Genomic DNA, 6000 nt, shown 5'->3' with positions numbered 1-6000 from the left:
AATATATATATTTGCGGCTGAACAGTGAGCGACACACTCAAACTGTTTTTTTTTAGATACAAATGGCCCAAAAGTGGATAATACAGAGGTTTGAACCGTGGAACTGGAAAACCACACTTCTGTTTCTCTGTCCTACAACAGACTATTTTAAACAGATATATTTGTGTCTGAACAATCAGGGAGACACTATTATTTTTTTTTTTACGGCAAAAAATGCCAAAAGCAGGATAATAGAGATTTTTTACCGTGGAACAGCAAAACTACAGTTATAATTTACTGGTGTATACCAGACTTTTTTAAATATATATATTTGCGGCTGAACAGTGAGCGACACACTCAAACTGTTTTTTTTTAGGTAAAAATGGCCCAAAAGTGGATGATACAGAGGTTTGAACCTTGGAACTGCAAAACCACACTTCTGTTTCTCTGTCCTACACCAGACTATTTTAAACAAATATATTTCTGTCTGAACTGTCACAGACACACCTTTTTTTTTGGGGGGGGGGGGGTCACCAAATGGTTAATAAGACGGGTATTTGTACAGTGTGAAGGAGGGAAAAAAAAGAGGATTTAGATGAAAAAAAAAAGGATTTTTCCTGGCCCCCCAGGACCTGGAGCTAAGTCCAGCAATTTTAGCAACAGAAGCACACAGGACTGTAATGCAGCATTTGCTGATATAACCACTGCATCTCCTATACAGCCTGCCTGCCTGCCTGATATTTGGGGTGGATATTAGTCCTGTGAAGGACTGTTTGTTTGATTTGGCAGCCTTTACAGACCCTACACTAACTATTGTGCAGTTTAAATCTCTCCCTAGCTCAGCAGCGCTTTCCCTACACTAGCTGATCCGGAGCGACTGTGTACAAGATGGCGGCACCTGGTTTTAAATACTCGAGGTGATGCTGTGCAGCCAGCCAATCAATGTAATGCCCACAACCAACATGGCTGCGGCATTACAGTGACTGGCTGGCAATCCCTGCATGTTCATTGGCTCTGGAAAGAACGCCAAACATGCAGGGTGGAGACCCGAGCTCCCGCCCGAGTAACCCGGAAATGCTCGGTGCTCGCCGAACATCCCGAGTAGCGCGATGCTCAGGCGAATACCGAGCAGTGTCGAGCATGTTCGCTCAACACTAGTGTTTTTCCCTATATACAGTACAGACCAAAAGTTTGGACACATCTTCTCATTTAAAGATTTTTCTGTATTTTCATGACTATGAAAATTGTACATTCAAACTGAAGGCATCAAAACTATGAATTAACACATGTGGAATTATATACTTTACAAAAAAGTGTGAAACAACTGAAAATATGTCTTATATTCTAGGTTCTTCAAAGTAGCCACCTTTTGCTTTGATGACTGCTTTTCACACTCTTGGCATTCTCTTGATGAGCTTCAAGAGGTAGTCAACGGAAATGGTCTTCCAACAATCTTGAAGGAGTTCCTAGAGATGCTTAGCACTTGTTGGCCGTTTTGCCTTCACTCTGCGGTCCAGCTCACCCCAAACCATCTCGATTTGGTTCAGGTCTGGTGACTGTGGAGGCCAGGTCATCTGGCGTAGCACCCCATCACTCTCCTTCTTGGTCAAATAGCCCTTACATAGCCTGGAGGTGTGTTTGGGGTCATTGTCCTGTTGAAAAATAAATGATGGTCCAACTAAACGCAAACCGGATGGAATAGCATGCCGCTGCAAGATGCTGTGGTAGCCATGCTGGTTCAGTATGCCTTCAATTTTGAATAAATCCCCAACAGTGTCACCAGCAAAGCACCCCCACACCATCACACCTCCTCCTCTATGCTTCACGGTGGGAACCAGGCATGTAGAGTCCATCCGTTCACCTTTTCTGCGTCGCACAAAGACACAGTGGTTGGAACCCAAGATCTCAAATTTGGATTCATCAGACCAAAGCACAGATTTCCACTGGTCTAATGTCCATTCCTTGTGTTCTTTAGCCCAAACAAGTCTCTTCTGCTTGTTGCCTGCCCTTAGCAGTGGTTTCCTAGCAGCTATTTTACCATGAAGGCCTGCTGCACAAAGTGTCCTCTTAACAATTGTTGTAGAGATGTGTCTGCTGCTAGAACTCTGTGTGCCATTGACCTGGTCTCTAATCTGAGCTGCTGTTAGCCTTCTATTTCTGAGGCTGGTGACTCGATAAACTTATCCTCAGAAGCAGAGGTGACTCTTGGTCTTCCTTTCCTGGGGCGGTCCTCATGTGAGCCAGTTTCTTTGTAGCGCTTGATGGTTTTTGCAACTGCACTTGGGGACACTTTCAAAGTTTGCCCTATTTTTCAGACTGACTGACCTTCATTTCTTAAAGTAATGATGGCCACTCGTTTTTCTTTACTTAGCTACTTTTTTCTTGCCATAATACAAATTCTAACAGTCTATTTAGTAGGACTATCAGCTGTGTATCCACCTAAATTCTGCACAATACAACTGATGGTCCCAACCCCATTTATAAGGCAAGAAATCCCACTTATTAAACCTTACAGGGCACACCTGTGAAGTGACTACCTCTTGAAGCTCATCAAGAGAATGCCAAGAGTGTGCAAAGCAGTCATCAAAGCAAAAGGTGGCTACTTTGAAGAACCTAGAATATAAGACATATTTTCAGTTGTTTCACACTTTTTTGTAAAGTATATAATTCCACATGTGTTAATTCATAGTTTTCATGCCTTTAGTGTGAATGTACAATTTTTATAGTCATGAAAATACAGAAAAATCTTTAAATGAGACGGTGTGTCCAAACTTTTGGTCTGTACTGTATATAAGCTGCGCGCTCTGACCTCATATCCCCACACTGTACAAGTATAAATTGACATTGCTTTAGCAGCCCCCATCTTTTATAGTGACTGTCGTAGTCACCCCTGATTGACTGCCCTAGACCATGTGATGTGACTGCTGCCAAGCATTATGGGGAAGCCTATGCGTCTGCTCCTGAGGTCTGAGTCTTCAGCAGTGTGTGAAATGAAAGCGGACATTTATTTTTACAGTCCTTACAAATTGAATTCAGGAATTTTGAATTCACGAAGACCTGCAAATTTCAAGAAATTCACCTCAAAGTCAATCCTCTGTGGATCGATCTGCTTATCTCTACATGGGATGTAATATGAGGAGTCTGATTACGTTTTCTTGGCTCATAAAACCTCATTCACACGTCAGTGTTTAAAGACATATGTGAAAAAATGGTACCGTTGTCATTGTTCAATTAAACACCCTCAAACGTTTTCTTATCTTCAAGATGTCTGTCCAAACGCATTGCCAGTGACATGGCCTCATCCAACTGGCCATGGCCAATCTACTCAGGAAAGCACTGGATAATCCTCAGGCAGATAAAATGTCCAAGCCTGAGAATCTCCAAGGAGCAACGACAGAACAAACCCACACGTTGATTCTAACTTCCAGATGAAACAGGACAGCCAAAAAACTTACAAAAAGAAAGAAAAATGGAAAACTTACTTTGGTCCCTATGAGGAGCTGGCCACAAATGAAAGACTATTGGACTAATGGAGGTAGAGCAGATTCCACGGCTCTAAGGGATGCCGACTTTTACCAGCACGGAGCACTAATTACATCGATCCTATTGATGTGTTTTATTAGAGATTTGCTTGCTCATTAGTTTAAGGTACACAATAAAATGTTAATGAACGTGGAAGACACAGTTCACACGTACACACACTATGCTCATCCAGACCCGAGAGCCATGAGATGGAGATATGCGGGCTGGGTCTTATGAATACATAGGGCCAGACACGAGATTTGAAGTTAGGTAAAGCAATCATTCTATTACTCTCATTAGTGTCTCAGGGGCCTCAATTAAGCCATTGTTCTCCCAGCCACTAGTCCCGTTATGTAGATGGGGATAGTAGACCCAAAGGAGCCGTCACCAGCCATCAGGGGGTCTCATATGCAGTCCCAAGTGAGGGGCTGAGCCTCAGGAAAATACTTCCACCAATGCACAGTTAGCTTTGCAGGGGGGTGTGTTTCCTGAGGCTTGATCCTGTGGGGCAGCTTGGGGTACTTAAGACACTGACGAGGGAATGGGGGGTTGTTACCGGCTGAAGATGGATATATGCACTACGGTCACGGTATCTGTAATCTAGAAACTATACCGGCGGGAGATACACAAGCTGTGGTCCAACCAAAAGTTGGGAGACAGCTGATATCACCTGGTATGGGGGAAGTGGAACTACCGGTTCCGGGTTGGTATCTTGTGGACTGGGGGCATCTCATTGTGGACATCTATCCAGAGTTGCTATAAGACTGTGGACAGAAGAAATAAAAATAATTGCATTGTTAACCTTTCTAGGTGATTAATACTACCCACAACCTCAATTTTTCACAGTCCCCATTGAAGCAATTAACAGAAAAGGACAAAAATAAAAAAAAAACATCACAGGAAAAAAACAGCCTTAACAACACCAGGTCAGATTACCAAAGCACAAGCAGGACACGGCAGACTCTTATAATAAAGACGGGGGCCGCACAGGTGCGAAATACTGATACGACAGCCACCCCCTCTGTGAATTGGCAGATATATGAGTGGCTGTGTAGTATTACCAATGCACACAAATGCAGCTTATATAGTACGCCAGTCACACAGATAGGTGTGGTGGACTTTGTCCGGCTTACAAGCCTATTAATAGTGCCCATAATTTTAAATTGAGCGGACTGCCCGGCACTGTATACGTGCACCACACAGGACAGACACCCCAATTCACCCACCCAGCAATAAAGGGTCTGGCTGCATCCTGCAAGAAATGGAAAATGTGCCAAAAGATGAAAAATAATGTACACTGCTCAAAAAAATAAGGGGAACACTCAACACATCCTAGATCTGAATGAATGAAATATTCTCATTGAATACTTTGTTCTGTTCAAAGTTGAATGTGCTGACAACAAAATCACACAAAAATCATCAATGGAAATCAAATTTATTAACCAATCGAGGCCTGAATTTGGAGTCACCCCCAAAATTAAAGTGGAAAAACACACTACAGGCTGATCCAACTTTGATGTAATGTCCTTAAAACAAGTCAAAATGAGGTTCAGTATTGTTTGTGACCTCCACGTGCCTGTATGACCTCCCTACAATGCCTAGGCATGCTCTTGGTAAGGTTGCGATGGTCTCCTGTGGGATCTCCTCCCAAACCTTGACTAAAGCATCCGCCAAATCCTGGACAGTCTGTGGTGCAACGAATGTGACATTAGTGGATGGAGCGAGACATGATGTCCCAGATGTGCTCAATCGGATTCAGGTCTGGGGAACGGGTGGGCCGGTCCATAGCTTCAATGCCTTCATCTTGCAGGAACTGCTGACACACTTCAGCCACATGAGGACTGGCATTGTCCTGCATTAGGAGGAACCCAGGGCCAACTGCACCAGCATATGGTCTCACATGGGGTCTGAGGATCTCATTTGTGCTTAGTGTGAACTTGCTTTCATCTGTGAAGAGCACAGGGCGCCAGTGGCGACTTTGCCAATGCTGATGTTCTGTGGACAATGCCAAGCGTCCTGCATGATGTTGAGCTATGAGCACAATCCCATCTGTGGACGTCGGGCTTTCATACCACCTTCATGGAGTCGGTTTCTAACCATTTGTGCAGACACATGCACATTTGTGGCCTGCTGGAGGTAATTTTTTCTGGGCTCTGGCAGTGTTCCTCCTGTTCCTCCTTGCACAAAGGCGGTCCTGCTGCTTGGTTGTTGCCCTCCTACGGCCCCCTCCATGTCTCCTGGTGTACTGGCCTGTCTCAAGCTTCTGGACACTACGCTGACAGACACAACAAACCTTCTTGCCACAGCTCGCATAGATGTCGCATCCTGGATGAGCTACATTACCTGAGCAACTTCTGTGGGTTGTATAGTCCGTCTCATGCTACCACAAGTGTGAAAGCACAACCAACATTCAAAAGTGACCAAAAGATCAGCCAGAAAGCATTGGTACTGAGATGTGGTCTGTGGTCCCCACCTGCAGAACCACTCCTTTATTGAATT

The sequence above is a fragment of the Phyllobates terribilis genome, unplaced genomic scaffold (assembly GCF_046119375.1).
Source record: "Phyllobates terribilis strain yellow unplaced genomic scaffold, ASM4611937v1 Scaffold_1__5_contigs__length_1240528914, whole genome shotgun sequence".
NCBI lineage: Eukaryota > Metazoa > Chordata > Amphibia > Anura > Dendrobatidae > Phyllobates > Phyllobates terribilis.
This window is presented reverse-complemented; position numbering follows the sequence as displayed.